Raw genomic sequence first — 19,154 nt, forward strand, 5'->3', positions numbered from 1 at the left:
TCCCTCCCAAAAGAGGCCAAGATTATTTTTCATACTAAAAATATTTTAAATCTACTGAAGGCTAAGAATTATAATTCTTACAATGTGTATAATTCTACACATTCTAAAAATCAAGCCAACCATAAATATGACTAAATTTTTACTTTCTTTTATTCTTTCTAGAAGGTTAAAAGAAATCTTTACCTTCTCCTAAAACCTCTCCATTTTTGTTTCTCATTAACATAAATATGCTTAACATGAAATTTTTAAAATGTCATATCTGCAAAGAATCTGTGATTTCTTTACCCGTACACATGTGTGAGAACATATAGATACATTCATATATATGCACATAGATATCCCCACATGTACATGTATACAGAAAAAGAGAATTCTTGATCAAGAGATACATGAAAGATTTCTTTTGAAAACAAGGGTAGAATTTCAGATAGTCCTCACAACGTTAACATAGAAAATGACAGGTGCATGAGACATGCACAGTTTTGAGATGTTAGTTTTAAAACAAATTTTTGGGTCAAGAGTTTAAGATGGAGAAAATCACATTTGAAATACCATATACTGCATACCTGCATTAATATACACTTTCAATAGACTCCCCCAAAAGTTTCCCTTTAGATCTTTGGGGGGGAAAAAAATCTCTGACAGGACCTGAGTGTACTTAGTATTTGTTCTGTTCTTGGTCAAAGCTGTCCTTTCCAGCTTAAAAGACACTTTAGGCAATAGAAGCAAATTAAAAGTCTCCAAATAAATTTTTAAAAAGAAAGGGGAAAAAAAGACTTTTAGCAGCAAAAGTTCACCACCCTTTTGGAATAATGGATTTTTAATAAACATTTTACTAGGTCTGAACCTTGAGAATATGTTTGGGAATCTGCTCTAACGTCCCAGGTGGCTTAAGAATATTGCTTTATGGACTTCTTTGTGTTGTCAGAGAGGCCTAATGGAATTAAAAAAAAAAAAAAAAAAAAAGTCTGCCACTTCTATTAAATAAATAATTTATTATGAAAAAGGTGATTGTATTATCAAAGATCTCTATAGATCAGCATCCATTTTTTATCATTCCTCCTGTATATGTTCAAAACATCTGTGTATCTTACTATCTGACTTAATTTTTATCAAATGAATGGCAGTTTTACTTTCAGACAAATCCGAATAAAACTCCATTAAGAGTCCATTTCAAATAGACCTATTTAACTACTCCTTTGAATTTCGAAGAACACTGTTCTGGGAAAACTGTTCAACAATGTCCACTAGTTGTGAAATGCAACTTTTCCCACCATAAAAAAGAAAAAAAAATAAAGGAAAAACAAAGCACCTCAGAACTATGTTTGAAATAACAAATACATTATTTATAGTCCCCGAAATGTTAAATGAATACTTGCAGTTGTTGCATAAGATGGCCTGATACACTTCATAGCTTCCACTTCATAAAAAGATGGCCAGCCCCCACCCCACCCTCCCCAAGCATAAATAAACAGTAACATACTAAAAAGAAACTGTCCTAGGATAAAAACTGTTTGTTAAGAAAGTTTGCATCCTTACTAATCCCAGTGATATCCCTATAAATCCAAAAGTCCCTCTGCAAAATAAAAGTTACAAAACAGAGTACCTTGTTCCTTTCAAAATACACCCCCCACATGTAATATAGAAGAGGGTGTGATAAAAAATAATCACTAGATTCTTACCCAGCCTCAGTGACTACCCCTCACCTTACAGCCAATGCCATCAAATAAATATGCTGGCAAAAAGTATTCAACCTGCTTAAAGGATTTAAACTGTAAATATGGACTTTAAACTTCAATGTAAAACAAAGAACAAGAGTCTCACTTTAGTAATACCCGCACTGGCACTGCAGCTAAAACTCATTGGCACATAACTAACACAACCCAGTTAGCAATAAATAAGGACAACATGATATATAGACAGACAGATGGAATTGCATAAACAGACAAGAAAAGCAAAGAGACTAACAAACATACGGAGGGGTCTGTTATAAAAGAGTGAAAGATACTGATTTATTTGGTACTTTAGTGAGAAAAATAGGTTTGTTTGCAATTATTTTTAAAGTAATTAAACTGAATCACAAGGGCACACCCTTTAAATAAGTAGGAAGAAAAGGAGTAGAGGGTAGGCCTCCTATAAATGTTCCAAATTTTAAGCTAGCAGCAGCTCTGTCAAACTTAAATCTGGAAATTAAAATTCAAGGAAGAAAGAATAAAAGCATTGGGGGCTAAAGGAGATGATAGGTGGGGGGGGGGGGGGGTTGAAGAAGCAGGATTTTTTTTTTTTATGAAAGTTGTCTGCCCTACCTTCTTCCCCAGCGCTGAGTTTCTCTTCTCATAATCGGTGTCTCCCTGGAAGTACAGTGTGAGTGGTAATGACTGCCTGCCTCCCTAATGAGTCCATTTTCCTGCTCTTGATGTTGTGTATATACACACACTGCAACCTACCTTACAAACCACAGAGACGGGAAGAGAGAGAGAGAGCAAGAGAGAGGGAGGGAGGGGGGGCAAAGAGGGAGAGAGAGACAGAGACAGAGCAAGCGAGTGAGAGAGAGAGAGAGAGAGAGAGAGAAGAGGAGGAGAGAGAAAGAAAAACAGAAAGAAACAGAGAGAGAAAGGCACAGACAAAGCCCTCCTACCAGACAGCAGACAGCCCTCCTTCCCCTATCCAGCAAAATGCAACTCGTCTAATGCAGCAACAGGTTCAGTATTGCCAGACTAACAGAGTGAAAAAGGTATATTCTCTATATCATTACTGCTTGCAAATAAACAGTTTAAGAGCAGCTGGCTCCACCTTCTTTATTTATGCTCCATTATGAGGAATGTATTGTTTCAGTTCTGGCACACAGTACATGTAATTATCATAAATACATTTTTGCATATTAGCAGGAAATAGTGAAATGCATAGCTTATTTGTGCAATCTTTTAAATTTTTTTTTAATGTGAGAAGAGTGTCAACAAATCTGCTCTGACAAAAGCCTAGTAATGATTTTAAAGTCAGAGGCAGTCTTAAAGGAGGCTCTGAAAGAAAGACTCCATACAATAGGAAAACTGATCTCAGACAAAACTGATAACTGCAAAGAAGAAATCATTGCTCAGTAAATAAATCAAGACCATACGCAAAATTGCAGACAAAAACATAATTAAGTTTAATTAAGTAACTAATAGACTAGTACTCCAGAAGAGGCAGATTGGTTTCTTATTTGAAGCATCTATCTGTACAAATATCACAATGCAATGTACTCTGTGTGAACAGGTGCAATGCATATAGTAGATAATGTTACAACAACAGAAATAAATCCCATAAGGAGCTTCCATCATAAGCAGGACAAGATTTCAGAGAATATGGGTCTGAAGCCATAGCAGAAACCCCTTGTTCTTTTATTAGGAGGGAAAAATAAAATTAATCAATGCCTCTAAACAAACCTTTCTTAAAAAGGAAAAAAAAAAAAACATGTTTTTCTTTGTCTGATACCTCTAACCATTTTTTTAATATGCTAGAACCAAAATAATGCTGGTATTACACTCCCCACACATCACGTGATCCCCACCCTTTTTTCCCCACTCCCTGGTGCCTTTTTCTCCCATAGGTGATATACTTGCAGCTATGGAATTACAAACATCAGAAAACAGAACAAGTTTCAAGCTCCTGTTGTCCCCCAATTTTTTAAAGCTAGACTCTGCTTGTCTACCTAGACAACCACCTTCCTTAAAATATTTCTGTACAATTTGGCTGTGTGTCATTTAGATGGGACTTAGGAACATCATAATAAAGGTTAAATATTCTAAAGAAAATTTACATAAAAATGAAAAATGTGAATTCATCTGACCCATTCAAATCCTGAATCTGGGCACCAGTAATTAATTGTGTATTAAGTATATTAATTTAAAAATCATCCTTTCTGTGTGGCTTAGTGTTTTTATTTTACCATTCTGCAAATATTAGAATGTTATTTTGCATAAACATAACTACTGTATTATATAAGCATCAATTCCTTCCCTTAAAAGCCAATTTTCAGTTGATAAAATAAATAACTTAATTACTTCAATATATAACTTACAGATCAACTGTATCTTCATCTGATGCTCAAAAATCTTTTAGCATATCAGGTGAATCTTGGATCATGCTCAGAACAGAGATCAGTATTGTTTTAGCTATTTTAAGAGCAGATAACCTATAACACAGAAATTAGAAGACGATGTCTAGCTACACATTGTGCAAACTGTCCTGGGAAAATTCTACTAGGAAATCAAGAGTCCAGCCCTCTACTCTTAGTGTCAACCACTAATTCCAATTCTCAGGTGGTGTAATAGTGCTTTACCTCTCTCAAGGCTGGTTGCTTAATAAAGAGGGGACAGATACACAGGCAAGGGGATGTAATAAAATAAAAGGAATATGCTTTTGGTCACATGTCTTAAGAAAAACCTTTCTAAAATACACTTAGTGTGCCTGAGGTACCAGCATGCATCTCGCCCCTTACTGCTCAGCCTGGCAGTTCTGTTTTTCTACTATTGCCCTATTGTTTCTCTAAAGCTTTATTCAAATGTTTGAAGAAAAATACCACTTAAAAAAGCACACAAGCCTCACAGTTTGACAGACTCATTCAAATTAGATATTACTATGTCCTGATTTTTAAGACAAGGTTCTAGGTATTTTTGTTTTCTTTCGTTTTGTTTTAACCCAAAGAGAATAAGAAGACATTATTTGAGTTCCACCAGCAGGAGTCAAAAGGAATGTAAAGGACCGTGAAAGCTATTCACCTTTTCTAAAGAACAGCTAGCTAGTTGAATTTAAAAAAGAAAAACAAATATTTTGGCTTGGTGAAAAATGCACAACACCTCAATGCTTTCCTCTATATCTGCACACTTTACTAGATTCCAAGCACAGTAAGTGGCACATTCTTAGTATTTTCTGGAGTTCAAGTCACACTCTTCTTGCTGGGATGGGAGACCCAAGTATTGAATTAACCATAGCACCATGTGAAACAATACTCCTAACTGACTATCAGACTCTGGAAGTTATAGTTATTAAATTAAGTGGTTTTGTATGTTGATAAGCCATGTGACAATTTCATCTGGTAGAAAGATCCTAGAGTGGGAGTTAAAAACTGGTTTTGGTTTCAGCACTGCCACAAGTAGTTTGTATACCCTACACAAGCCATCTAACCATCCTCAGTTTCCATTTCTTCATATGAAAAAATAATTAAATTTAAAAGGAAAGAACTGAAGTGGACAACATAATAATGATTATGATAATAGCTAATGCTTAGGTGCTTATACTATTTGCCAGGCCCTCTTCAAAATACTTTTCTCTTATTAACTCATTAAATCCTAGTGACCGTATGAGGTAGAGATTATTTTTAGTGGCACTTTCAGGTAAAAAAAACAGAAAGGTTAAGTGATTTGCCTGAGATCACACAGCATAGCAGTAATAGGATTTGAACCCAGACTGTCTGGCTTAGAGCTCATGTGCTTAGTCCCTGTACCCTACTCTGTCCTGGTATCTAATGACAGCTAAGGCTTCATCTATCCATAAGATTCTGTGCTTATAAGTCAAACCCAGCACATCCTGATGATTTCTCATACCTCGCTTACTAATATAGTGTAAATTTGCTCTTCTAATTTACACAGTTCTTAATACATTTGGTTTGAGAGTCTAACGACTCTAAAAGTTTACATACTCCACTCAATCACCTTTATTCCCGAATGTCCGTAAATATGTTTCCATTTGCTTAAACTGAAAAAAAACCTATAGTCAATAAATAAACAATGTATAAAGACTAATTGCATTACATATAGTTTCCTAGATTATCCATTTAAATGCCCTGTGTTTAAAAAAACAAACAAAAAAATTTTTTAAAAAAGCCTACATAATCCTTAAAGGTTCCTTAGCTCAAGTATCGAATATCTACTACTGATGCAAATAATTGCTTAAATAACTAAATAAATAATAAATAAAATACAACAAAACAAATATCCCGTTTCCCAATAGCCTGAGAAAAGCATGGAAAAGCAAGGATTCAATTATAAATGATTTGAAAGAGATGCTGGGTAATACCATCATTTGATTTTATACACTTGGTTTTAACTTTGAATTATTTAAAGATATATTCTGAACACTTTGATACTAATGACTCATTCCGCAAGAAAGAATTTGCCCCTTCTCTGATCTCTGTGCATTAACTAAACATGGATTGTGTGCCCATTATGCGCCATTCATGATACTTGGGGGTGAAAAGTGAAGTTAAAATGTGTGATTTAGTTTCTGCTTTTGAATACTCCACAGGCTGGTGGGAGACGGCATGTAAACAGCATTAGCGTAAGCAAATAATCTTGCCACTCCATAATGTGATATGCCATGTAATGCAGTGCCTTAAACTTTGTGCTTCTCCCTCAGAAAGCTAAAAATGAAATCCAACAAGATAAATATAAATACCTAAATTTAGTATGTGGCTTATGAAAGATGTGTATGTGTATGCGCACATGGAACAGGGGGATGTCCTGAGGTTAGACTGGAGACAAATAATTTATTCTCCAGCAGCGTGGTTTATAGACCCATTGAGTATACTTTATCCATTGCCCCCAAGCTGCCTAGTAAAGTGTCTTCTACAAATGCACAGTACATGAAATTCTTAAGCGTTTGAAGAAATCAGTGGTAACTATTAACCTAGAACATAAAATTTCATTAATTTTAGAGTTATGGAGTCCTTTGATAAATGAATACTTTCAAAACTATGTAGAGGGTGAATTTTCTTTTAATTTGGAAAGAAAAAAAATCAACCAATTTCAAAAGCATTTACCATCATTATCTCAAATATATTTTTGCAAAGTCCTTTTTCAGGCATCATTAGTGTTTTTATATCATGTGAGGCTAAACAGAAAAAAAGGTTGAAATACTTTAAGACTGTTCATAAGAACATTCCTAAAAACAAAAGGGGGAGTTGGAAAGAATGAAAGAAAGAAAGAAAGAAAGAAAGAAAGAAAGAAAGAAAGAAAGAAAGAAAGAAAGAAAGAAAGAAAGAAAGAAAGAGAGTTCATGCTACAATGAAGGAAAGAATAAGAGTTTTAGTCCTAGTACATGGAGGAAAAGGAAAGACGGGTTAATGGGTCAAAATGAGTAAGCGCTATGACTATACTGTCATTGAGGCCACCATCATAAAGTTAATTCTATGCAGCATAATTAGATAATCCTTAATTTGGGCCATCTGTTTTAAAATTGTATCCCATTAGTCCCAAGAAAAACTAGAAGAGATTGTAGATAAATCGTAGTTTACCAACACTACGTCAGTAGTTTGAACCTTATATGGGAAAAGATGTATTTCAATTCTAGTCAACAAATATTTAAGTTTTAAACAAACAAACAAAAATTACATGAAAACTACATTACTTGGAGTACCTTTACTATGCCCTTTGCAGTGCTATCCATAATCATCTGTCCTTTAATATACCTCCATTGCCACTAGACTGAGGGGCCCACCGGAATAGGGGCTCCACTTATTAAGCATTGACAGCCTACTATCTGGAAGAACACTTGGAATATAGTTAAAGCTCAACAGAGTTTTCTTAAATGAATGAATAAAGGAATGAATCAACAAATGAAAAAAACAAAGCAATAACACATGGAATTTATAAACCTTGGTTAATTAAAAACTTTAATAAATTTGAATTCAAAGGATGATATAAACTTCTAAATAGCATTTAATTTTTTTAATTACATATAAAATATATTATTAAGATCTTGAGAAAACAAAATGGTTTTAATAGAACAAAAAGTAATACTCCTCAACTTTTCTCTATGTATGAAAAATTTCATGGGGCATCTGGGTGGCTCAATGGTTGAGCATCTGCCTTTGGCTCAGGTCATGATCCCAGTGTCCTGGGATCAAGTTCCGCATCAGGCTCTCTGTAGGGGAGCCTCCTTCTCCCTCTGCTTATGTCTTGCCTCATTCTCTGAGTCTCTCATGAATAAATAAAGTCTTTAAATTTTAATTTTCATAAGAAAATGTTGGGAAAAAAGTGTTGCCCCATAGCTAGCACAATTTTAATTCACATCATCTCTGAGAAGAAAATTCAGTTTGCCTTCACATTTCATGTAGTCATTATGTCTTCTATTACACAAGTGTTCAAGTATAAATCAGAAGTTGGCCTTAAAATTCCTTATGGGAGAAGGACTGTCCCCTTTGAAGAAAAATACCTTGGGATAAGCTGGTTAGGGTCAGAAAGTGGGACATGAATAATTCTTCTTGTGGGGTGAAAGTGTGCTGCATAAGATATTAGTAACGATTTGAAAGTAGGGGAACATAAAGAGAAAGGAGGAGGAGGAGAGGAGAATGACAAAAAAGAAAGATGGGCAGTGAGAAATTCCCAATGTGGTGGCCAAAAAATTTAAGAGAGTGATGCTTAATATTAACTTCTAAGACATTTACATTTTTGAGATGCAAATCTTCTCTTCAAACCTTCTGAGAAGCTTGATATATTGTACAGCTTTGTTTAGTAGCGTAACAAGGAGTACAAGGATGGAAAATGAAGGTATGCCATGAATTCACCCATACACTGTAGCCCTTGTAGACAGAGAAGCTTCTTAATGAGAGAGACAGGAGTTCCAAGGACTGACCAGTGGCACCGTGAATACCAGCCAACAAATAGTGAATGATGAATAGCAAAAAGTCAACAGTATCTTTAACACAGAATGATTCAAATATGGATTTGAGTCAATCACCTCTTTCCACAAAGATACAGGAGAAATATGGTCATATGGAGAAGAAGCATATAGATTAATGTCTGAATTACTGTTTTGTTGTAATTTCATTGTTGTTACTACCTCCATAAACTGATCTTAAATGATATGAATATCTTCAGAAACATAGGGGAAGAGAGTACTTTCATGACATGATAAATTTTGAATCAAAGAATTAAAAAACATAAAAATGTCATTCATAATATCTCCCTGGCTCTAGAAAAATGTATTAGACATGTATACTACATGAACTTTTCTTGCTCCCTGCTCAATCCTCTCTCCTAAACAATCTAGGACAGTGCTGGCAACTGCTTTAAAGTTTCAACACTTACATAATAATTTATTCATATGTACAGGCTATATTCAATACACAAGGAAAAAGAAACAGAAACTATGGAGTATATTCTATAGGAAAAATAAAAGTCATATAGAAGATATATAAAATTAATTACCTTAATTACTATGATGTTACTTGTCCAGCAGATCGGTGAGATTCCCACCATCCTGTTTAGTGATTCTACATGTAAAACTCAGCCTCCTCATTCTTCCTATCTACAAAAGCTGCTACTATTAGTAAAGATTCGTTCTTAAAAGTTACCACTACTACATGTGTCAAGAACTGTGCCTAGTGCTACTACATATACTACATCATTTAGTTCTTCTGACAGCCTTGTAAGAAAGGTAATATTAATGTTTTCATTTATAGATGAGGATACTGAGGCACACCGTCATGTACGTAATAGGGGGTACAAGTCAGACCTAAAATCAATCCAAATAGAATTTGTGAGAGATAGAGGGAGGGGCTTGACAAAAATACTCCAACAATTTTAGAATAATAACTGATGAGATTAGAAATTTTGAAAAAAGACTAATGATGGGAAACAGGTTTGAGAGCATATGGATTCCCCAGATAATTTCAATACATATTTCACATATATTTGAGAAAAATCATATTAACTGTCTCAAAGTAAAATGTAAAGAAAGGATAATGGAGAAAAGCAGCATATAAACAACTTTCAAAAGTGATGAAAGAAACATACCATGAACCAGTGTGATTAAAGGGTTGGAAATATTAATAACAATCTGTCCAGTAATATTGAAGCCAGTTATTAATAATAGAGTCAGCATGATAACAGCCTGCTAACTTCTCTGAGGCAACAGGCCATAGGGATGATTCCAAATGGGTAGAAACAGTATCTCTGATTTTAATCTAAGAAAGCTCTTTTAACCCCAATAATTTATAGGTTTACAACCATAACCTTTTAAACATATCACACTTTTGGAAAAGAATCTACATGAAATCTCAATCTTTTTCATTTGTATTAAGAATACAGAAATATCTCATTTTTCATTTGTATTAAGAATACAGAAATATCTCATTAATCAATATACATACAAAAACAATGTGCAATGTTTTATAGGATTCTTATGAAGAAATTTTGAAATGAATTATATTAAATGAATTAAATTAAAATTTAATAACATTAGGTATTTTAAAATTATCAAAAATATTCAATTTCATGTTGAAAATCCATAAACTTAGACTTATCATGAAATTAAATAAGATGTCCTACTTTATTTCAAACTGATGACATTATGCTACTTAAAACGTAATAGTGGGGCTTTTTGCAACACAAATAGTCCCAACATCTGTTAAACCTATGTAGAATATGAACATAAAAGAAGTATCTCACCAGTTGAGGAAATAGTTTTATTAGTAATCAATAAGAGAAGAACCCTGCCCATAATTAAATCTGTATTAATTATGAAAGAAATGAATCATCATTATGGAGCTCATTTTAGAAATTTAATGGTCTGGGACTCCAATACACACTCTTTATGATGTCATATCTAGCAGTCTGCAATTGAAATAAACTGAAAACCACTCTAAGCTAATATTTTAATAAAATTCATGTGGTTGTTGCCTAAAATAAACTTCTCCTAAACTCTGTCCACCAATAAATGCATTAATTCAGTGTGCCATTAAATAATTAATGTGTGCTTTAGCAGTTTCGTCAGATATTAAAACATATTTTACAAAAAATAATAGATATTATGAAATATAATATTAGGTATTATAAATGAGGCAAATTCTGAAGTTGTCCAGGTGCTACATTTTCACTGTTACTATTGTCTTAAAAGTTAAATTAATAAATATATAGAAATAATAAATCAGAGCAGATTTTACGAAATTGTGGGTGATATACAAAATATTTATAGCTGATAAGGCATGGGCAGAGACCAATAGGAAATGTCATTGCAACTAATCAAAACAGATACTGGTTGTAAATAAATGATACAGTGCCAGTGTTTACTTCCTGAATAACAACCCTAGCTTTAGATAACAAACCGGAATCCATCTTCTAAAACAAGTTAATAAAACTTGAAGATGTAGTTTTACTACTGCTATAGTCTAGAGCAATGGATTCTCCAATTTTTAAAAATTATATATTCCATCATTAAAAATATTTTGAAGTCTACAAGGATCACTTATCTATATGTCGGTTCTGAACTCCATTCCCACTCCATCCATACTCCTCTGTGGTGGAACCTGAAAACCACATTTCCCACATTGCTTTGCCAGAATGAGAAGCACTGGCAAAAGGTCAAAGAGAACATTTTTTTTTCTCCTTCTGCTTTTGGCACTAGCAATCTCAGCAATAGTGGTGCTTCAGCAGCCTCTGCAGCTCAGAGCTCTTGGGATCTGACTCCTAGGACTGCTCATGGCAGCAATGGTAGTGTGGTTTCAGAACAGCAGCAGAAGCTCTAAGAGCCCTGGCAAGTACAACAGCATTGGTGGAAATGTGGGCTGCTTGGCTCCTGCCATGGCTGTAGGAGTGTGGGTGCCTGGCTTCCTGCAAAGCGGTGGCAATGGCAATTCCAACAGCTACAGCAGCAGCAGTGCTCCAGCTGCCTCAGCTGCACAGGGCTTGCCAGCTCTGGGAACAAAACTTGCTCTTGCTTTCCGCAGATACTCGTCACTAAGTATTACTGCCACCTTCTTTCCCTCCACCAGATTTCCCAACACATTTGTAACCAATTCTTTGAGTTAAAGTTCCTCTGTCTGGGGACGCCTGGGTGGCTCAATGGTTGGCTCAGGGCATGATATGGGGGTTCTGGGATTGCATCCAACATGGGACTCCCCGCAGGGAGCCTGCTTCTACCTCTGCCTATCTCTACCTCTCTCTGTGTGTCTCTCACGAATAAATAAATAAAATCTTAAAAATAAATAAATAGGGATCCCTGGGTGGCGCAGCGGTTTAGCGCCTGCCTTTGGCCCAGGGCGTGATCCTGGAGACCCGGGATCGAGTCCCACGTCGGGCTCCCGGTGCATGGAGCCTGCTTCTCCCTCTGCCTATGTCTCTGCTTCTCTCTCTCTGTGTGACTATCATAAATAAATAAAAATTAAAAAAAATAAATAAATAAAGTTCTTCTGTTTGGAGTCACTTCTGTTTTTCTGACTGGGCACTGGTTAGTATAAGCTCACACTTCAATATATAATTATTTATAAGTTCTAGACTTATACTACCATGTTACACACATTACAGAACATTATGAATAGCCACTTTAAAGGGTGAGAAAACAAGAAATAAATGATATTTTTAAATAAGTTTTAATTTTGTTGTATTTAGTAGCAATTTTGAAGACATTTTTACCCTCACTAAAAAATAAAATTTTAGACAGGGTAATTGGGTTAACATTTAGAATTCTTTATATCTTTGCTTGGTTTTACACCTTGTGAAACAGCCATTTGAAAATCTGGTACTACATTCAGGTTACTGTGATACCTGCTGTAATGGCCGTCAGAGTGGGAGAAAAGCCTCACAAAATAGTGGATCCAAGTGGAAGAAGAGCATCATTGGCTGTGCTTATTAAATCACAATTCTCAATTTGCAATCCCAACCACCAATTATGTAAAAGATTTTCTTGAACTTTGTCTTGTAAATTTTCATCTTTCTGTATGTCAATCAGTTCTTATTAAAATAAAGGTATATGTGGTATTTAAAAAAAATTTTTAACAAAATAATTTTAAAGCCTATTTTAGAGATTTCATTTGGAAGATTCTGAAACAAGTTATAAAATTTCTATTCCAAGTTTTCAAAAGTTTTCAGATACTGTTATACAGTTTTCAACTACGCAGAAACTAGAGTTTTATTATCATATTGGTTTGGCAACAAAAAACACATTGTAATGCAAATAAATACAAATATTCAATACGAAAATGTTCTCTCCATGCCCTGAACCTTTCAAAACGCAGTTACCTTCTCACTCATTGTTAGTATCACTACTTTAGATAAAGTGATCAAGTATGTTTCTTTTTTTCCAAAAATTTATGTTAGAGAGCACAGTATTGTCAGCCACATGTCTGACATAAAAGGTCAGCAAAATTAGAACTCTTGTCATTCTGTAAAAGAAAAATGCATAACTACCATAGATTTCATATTGCTTTTCAATACTCTGCCACTGAATAACCAGTGAAACTCCATTCATGGACACTCTCTGTCTTATTACAAGGTTTGTAAAACTTCTACTAAAATTTTAAGAATCTACCATATTTGATTCTGTGTTTTCTATTAGATCATAAAACATTTGTTTAAAAGAATTTAACTACATCAGTGACATCCTACAGCACTTGTGTATACTTCTGACTTCAACTAATTTGCTAAAATAGCTTTATAAATGATGAGCAAATGAATTTCATGTGTAGAAGAACATCTCTAATCTCACCCAAGAATCTTTTCCATTCTACTCAAGCCAACCACTCCAATGTTCCAAAACTACGTTAACATAGTTTTTTTCAGAATGCATTATTTTACTTAAAAAGTATTTTGATGCTTAGCAGGTATCTCCCCCAGTAACGCTTTGAGTGATTCATAAAAAAGCAATTCTTTGTCTTAGTGAAATAGAGCCTAACAAATGCCATTGGTTGAAATATTAGAAATATCAAATAATTTCATTTAAGTGTATAGTAAGTCACATTGTACCATTTGTTCAAAGATTTCCTTTCTAAAATCTTCAGCAGTGTTTTCTATGTATCTTCTAACAGCATTTGCTGACCAATGTGATATAGTTTGTTGCTACTTATTTCTCATGCATTACTTTAGCCATTTTGGCTCAAGGCACATCATACACTAAGGGTGAGGTTTTTCCTTAATGAGAGTGAATATAAATCCACATTTCAGATAGACTTCTTGATTATTATTTTTGGCTCACATTGTCAAATATGATTAAGTCATCATTGTCTTTACTTTGTAATATAGCCAACATGTTCATAATATGTATTACAGATATTCTTGTTCAGATGTGCTTGAGTATTATTCCATCCTTATTTTGCTATTTTTTGCAGTCAGTTGTTTGTTTTGTAAGAATTAGTTTACTTAAAACTGGATAGTGTAATCTGTGACTCCTCATAACAAGGCAAGAATAAAAGTCAGTACCCTCAAATCTTAGAGCAAATCAACTCCTACTCTCCCTTTCAGGATACTTTGTATAACATACAATGCATGTGAATGATACTTTATATTGCCAACCACAACTTACATACTAAAAATTAGTAAACTAACTTTAGTTTTGTTAAATAAAAAATTACATAAAGGTTTGATATCTTCTCAAACCCTAATATGTCCTCTTGCATATTTCCTAGGGTACATGCCCACAATTTTTGAAAATACTGCTGTACAATATGGGCCTTGGACTCAGTACTGAACAATACTTAGTGGCTATATATTGTTAAATTGCTTATCCATGTCTGTATGGTTCATCTGTAAAATAAAAATAACTACCTCATAGAATTGTTTTGATGATTACATTAGTTTGATTAAGAATAACAGGATTTGTTGACCACCTACAAAGTAGAAGGCATTATTCAAAGCACATGAAATGCATTAATTCCTGAGTAGAGTACCTACACATAATGAACACTTGATAAAAAATTAGTTTCCTTCCCCAGGAAAGAGAAAGATTAATTGTACAAAATCAAGAGTATTTATTACGGCAAGTAGAGTTAGTTGTTTATATGCTTATCTCTTTTATAAAATTTCAAGTTTCCTGGAGGCAAAGTTATGTTGTAGTCATCTTTATATCATAATAGGTACAAAATACAATGCTTTGAATGTATTAAGTGCTCAATAATTAAATAAATGTTGTTGAATAAATGTACAAAGAATGCCCCCATAACTTGCTGTTTATCGTTTGTAAAAACTTGGGCAACTCCATTACTGACAGGAATGATCAATTAACTGCACTTCCATTGCAAAACATGCTATTGTTTTTATACATACCGCATTATACCTTTGCAGTAAGGATAACACTCTGCAGAGCTTTTGAAAATACAATAACCCTTGATGATTTGTATAAACAGATGTAAAGTAAGGTATTGATAATCCAAAAGTAATTTCTATTTGGATTTTGAAATGTGTTTCTATATTTATATTAGACTATGAATATGCCTAATGTTCTATACAAGAGAATGCACTTGCAACAAAATAAGCTACACTATGAAAAGCTGACTTAGAAAGAAGTTGAATGCAATTCAGTTTCTGTCATCTTACCCCTTCATTTAACTCTTCTGTGTAAGCTACCCCACTTTGATTACTCAACCTACATAGAACTTTCCATTTCTCAAGCCCTCCCTGGAAGATAAGAAATGTTTAAATGCTGATTATCATGGGGATATTTTCTGCATAAAGCAGGCAATTCTCACCAGTGAATTTGAAATCGTGACTGGCTAGGTATTATAAAAAATCAATTAAAAGACATGAAATATACCTTTTGCTTTACTAAAGTTAAGAATTTTCATTTTCTGTAAAATATTTTATTCATTTGTAAAATGCATGATAAACCATTAATGTTCTTCATGACTCTATTTTTTTAGATAAGTGACCTGAGGTAGAGAAAAAACAGCTGTGATACATTTAATCACATATGAAATCTCACAAAGTTTTCTATCCAACTCGTAGTACTGTTGTAAAGAAAAAATAAGCAAATCATTTTGAAATATTTAGAGAAAGTAAAGGAAGGAATAATAAATGTAAGGCATCACTGTATCTTAATGAGAACCTGAAAGATTAGCTTTTCATCTTTCTCTTAATTATTCATGAATGGTACACTCCATCTCTAAGTGTACAGAGGCAGAATGTTTGGGTAGAAAGAACATGAGCTTTAAAGTCAAACAAGCCTGGGTTTGAATCAAGCTTCCACACTCATTCGTTTGACCTGAAATAAGTTACTCATTTTCCTTGAATTTCAGTTTCCTCAGGAAAAACTGAGCAAAAATATTCAATGAAAACAGATAAAAAAAAAGAAAACAGATTAAAAGTGTTTGATCTGTAGTGAAAATTCATTAAATGATAATCCATTCCCTCCTTTTATTCCTAAACCAGAGGTTCTCAATTCTTTTTTTTTTTTTTTTGTACTATGGATCTCTTCTAACTAGCAATGACTCACATCAACAATTTATATTTGTCTTTCACATAACAGCTTAAAACATTTCTCCATATCAACCATTGAGTTTAATTTTCATTGCTACCCTATGAAGTAATTTGACATTATCCTAATTTTTTACAGTAAGAAGTTGAGCTTCAAAGACAGTAAATAACTCCTATAAGACCTTGTACATGGTAAGTTACAAACTGAACCTTCACCTACCATTCCATCAAGCCTGGTTACCCAATTACTGAAAAAAAAAAAAAAAAAACAGTCCTAGCCAGATCTAACAGAAAGAATGTTTTATACTATGAAAGTTAAATCTAAGGATAATACATATTATTAAACTATTTACACAGCCCCAAAGTACAGTAGGGATATAATCACATTATTATCACTAGTGGCTCTAGTGGTGCAGCCGAATATTTTTGTAACACTTTTATAACACCTTCCTAAAAATAGCTTTTTATGAAAAAAACAGTGAATTCATGAATACACACCTATATGAAAATTTATAATAGCTAGTCTGGCTGTTAATGGTGGAGAATGACTTTCAAATAAAATTTAGGGTGTAATTTTATATTTTTCAGTAATACACTAAATTTCCTCAATAATCAATGTATTTCTTCCCAAATGATATTGTAAAATGAATATGTTCTGGGGATGGAATGTACAGAATAGTGATTAGCGTTAATAACACTGTATTGTATATTTGTAATTCACTAAGAAAGTAAATCTTAAGTGTTCTCACCACAAAGGAAAAAAAAAGGTAACTATGTGAGGTGATAGACGTATTAATTACCTGGATTGTGGTTATCATTTCACAATGTATACATATATTAAATCATCATATTGTACCTCTTTAAAAACCCATGTGGTACAACCTAAATATACACAATTTTTATCGTCAATCATACCTCATTAAAGCTGAGAAAAAAAATCAAATGTAAAAAGTACAGATTATCTTTTTTAAAAAGCCACTGTCTCTGAGTACTGAAATCATACACCTTTTTCTATATACTTTTCTATATTTTCAACACTTTCTATGTAGTACATGTATCATTTTATAATTCTAAAATATCTTAATAATTACCTAATCATCAAAAACACTCACAAAATAATATTGGAAAAATAGCTATGTGTAAAATGGGTGGGCCATTAAAACCAGATCACCGTTTCATCTAACCAACTCTGAAAGAACAGCTGATTAATCACTTGGATGACTTCAGACTCACAAAACTACACTTAAAGACTTAATTCTTTGGGCCCTTACATTCCCTTTTGTTTCTTACTTATTAGGAGGAAATAGAGCATAAAAATTAAAGGTATGTGGGTTCTGGATTCTGACTGCTTAAGTTCAAATCTTGGCCCTAGCACTTTAGCCAAATCCCTTAATTTCATTAAGCCTTTTGTCCTCTTCTTTAAATTGGGGGAAATAAAAGTACCTACAAAAAGGTTTTTGTGATTATTAAATGAAATCACCCATATATTGGTAATAAGTAACATTTACCAAGCATTTTACCATATAGTGAGTGCTATGTTAAACATTATATATATCACCACATTTAATAATCACGAAACCCTATAAAGTAAGTACCATTATTATCCCTCTTATAGGTGAAAAAAGTGAGTCTAAGATCCTACAACTAATACACTAACCCAGGATTTAAATCCAGCAGACTAATTTTAAGTACAAACCTTGGAGGCTAAATTCAATAAGCTCAATGTCAGGCACATTGTAAGCATTTAATAAACCTTGGCTTGTGTTTTGTGTTTATTTCTACTTTACCCAAGTGTCGATTTCTTATTTAACAGTTCTAAATTGAATGAAGTAGCTCTCAAATAGTGCAATTTCAGGATTCCTTGCTCTTACCCTACTAAACACCATCATTTTAAAAAAGGATTTTTAGGGCAGTGAAAATACTTTGCATGATATTATGATGAAGAATATATGACACTGTACATTTGTCCAAACTCATAGAACAACACCAAGAGTGAGCCCTAAAGTAAAAAATGGACTTTGCATAATTATGATGATGTGTCACTGTAGGTTCATGCTAGTTAAAAAAAAAAAAAAAGTGCTATTCTGGTGAGTGATGATAATGGGGGAGGCCATGCCTATGTGGGAGAGGGGTATATGGGAAATCTCTGTACTTTTCTCTCAATTTTATTGTAAACTAAAAATGGTTTTAAATATATATAGTCTTGGGCAGCCCTGGTGGCGCAGCGGTTTGGCGCTGCCTGCAGCCTTGGGTGTGATCCTGGAGACTCGGGATCGAGTCCCACATCGGGCTCCCTGCATGGAGCCTGCTTCCCCCTTTTCCCTGTATCTCTGCCTCTCTGTGTGTGTGTGTCTATGAATAAATAAATAAAATTTAAAAAAAATATATATATATATATAGTCTTTAAATGTAATGTGTTATCCTGGATGGGATCCTAGACAAGAAAAAGACATTAAGTAAAAAATAAGGAAATATGAAAAAACCATGGGCTTTAGCTCATAATAATATTAACACTGACTCATTCGTTGCGGCAAATATACCATACAAATACAAAATATTAATAAACTGGATATGGGATATATGAGAACTCTGTACTATGTTCTCATTTTTTCTGTAAATCTAAAACTATTCTAAAAAAATATATCTATTTGAAAAAATTCAACCAAAAAAGTCAATAGAAGTTGTTTTGGGAACGTAAACATATAAAGTGCAGACTTGAGATGATGTGACTACCAGGATGCATTTAAGTCAGAGGAGGAAATGACAGAGTGTCAGTGCCTTAATCTAGGAAAGGCATTTTTTAAGAAGTAGTTTTGAATGGTTAAAAGTCCCCAAATGACAAATTAAAGAGAATTTCAGATTAGAAGGCTTTAAAGAGTAAAATAATTACCCAGAGTTATCAAGCTTAGTTTCTAGAAAGCTGGGACTGAAAACTCTGGACTCCAGGGACTCCTGGTTGGCTCAGTCAGTTAAGCATCGGCCTCAGCTCAG

The 19,154-nt window shown here is 33.7% G+C and overlaps 1 protein-coding gene across 21 annotated transcripts in view; it reads right to left on the minus strand.

Annotated features, from left to right (window-relative positions):
* The window catches only part of ZBTB20 (zinc finger and BTB domain containing 20), a 750,813-nt gene that overhangs the window by 706,603 nt on the left and 25,056 nt on the right, over nt 1–19,154 (minus strand). For 4 of the 21 annotated variants that reach the window (XM_038582899.1, XM_038582880.1, XM_038582883.1 and 1 more), the window contains exon 1: nt 2,307–2,472. The exons of the other annotated variants lie outside the window; for them this stretch is intronic. The gene's annotated coding sequence lies outside the window, so the exon portion shown is untranslated. Of the gene's footprint in view, nt 1–2,306; nt 2,473–19,154 lie in introns of those variants that run through there. 21 annotated transcript variants of the gene reach the window in all.

Source organism: Canis lupus, chromosome 33 (genome assembly GCF_011100685.1).
Source record: "Canis lupus familiaris isolate Mischka breed German Shepherd chromosome 33, alternate assembly UU_Cfam_GSD_1.0, whole genome shotgun sequence".
Classification (NCBI taxonomy): domain Eukaryota; kingdom Metazoa; phylum Chordata; class Mammalia; order Carnivora; family Canidae; genus Canis; species Canis lupus.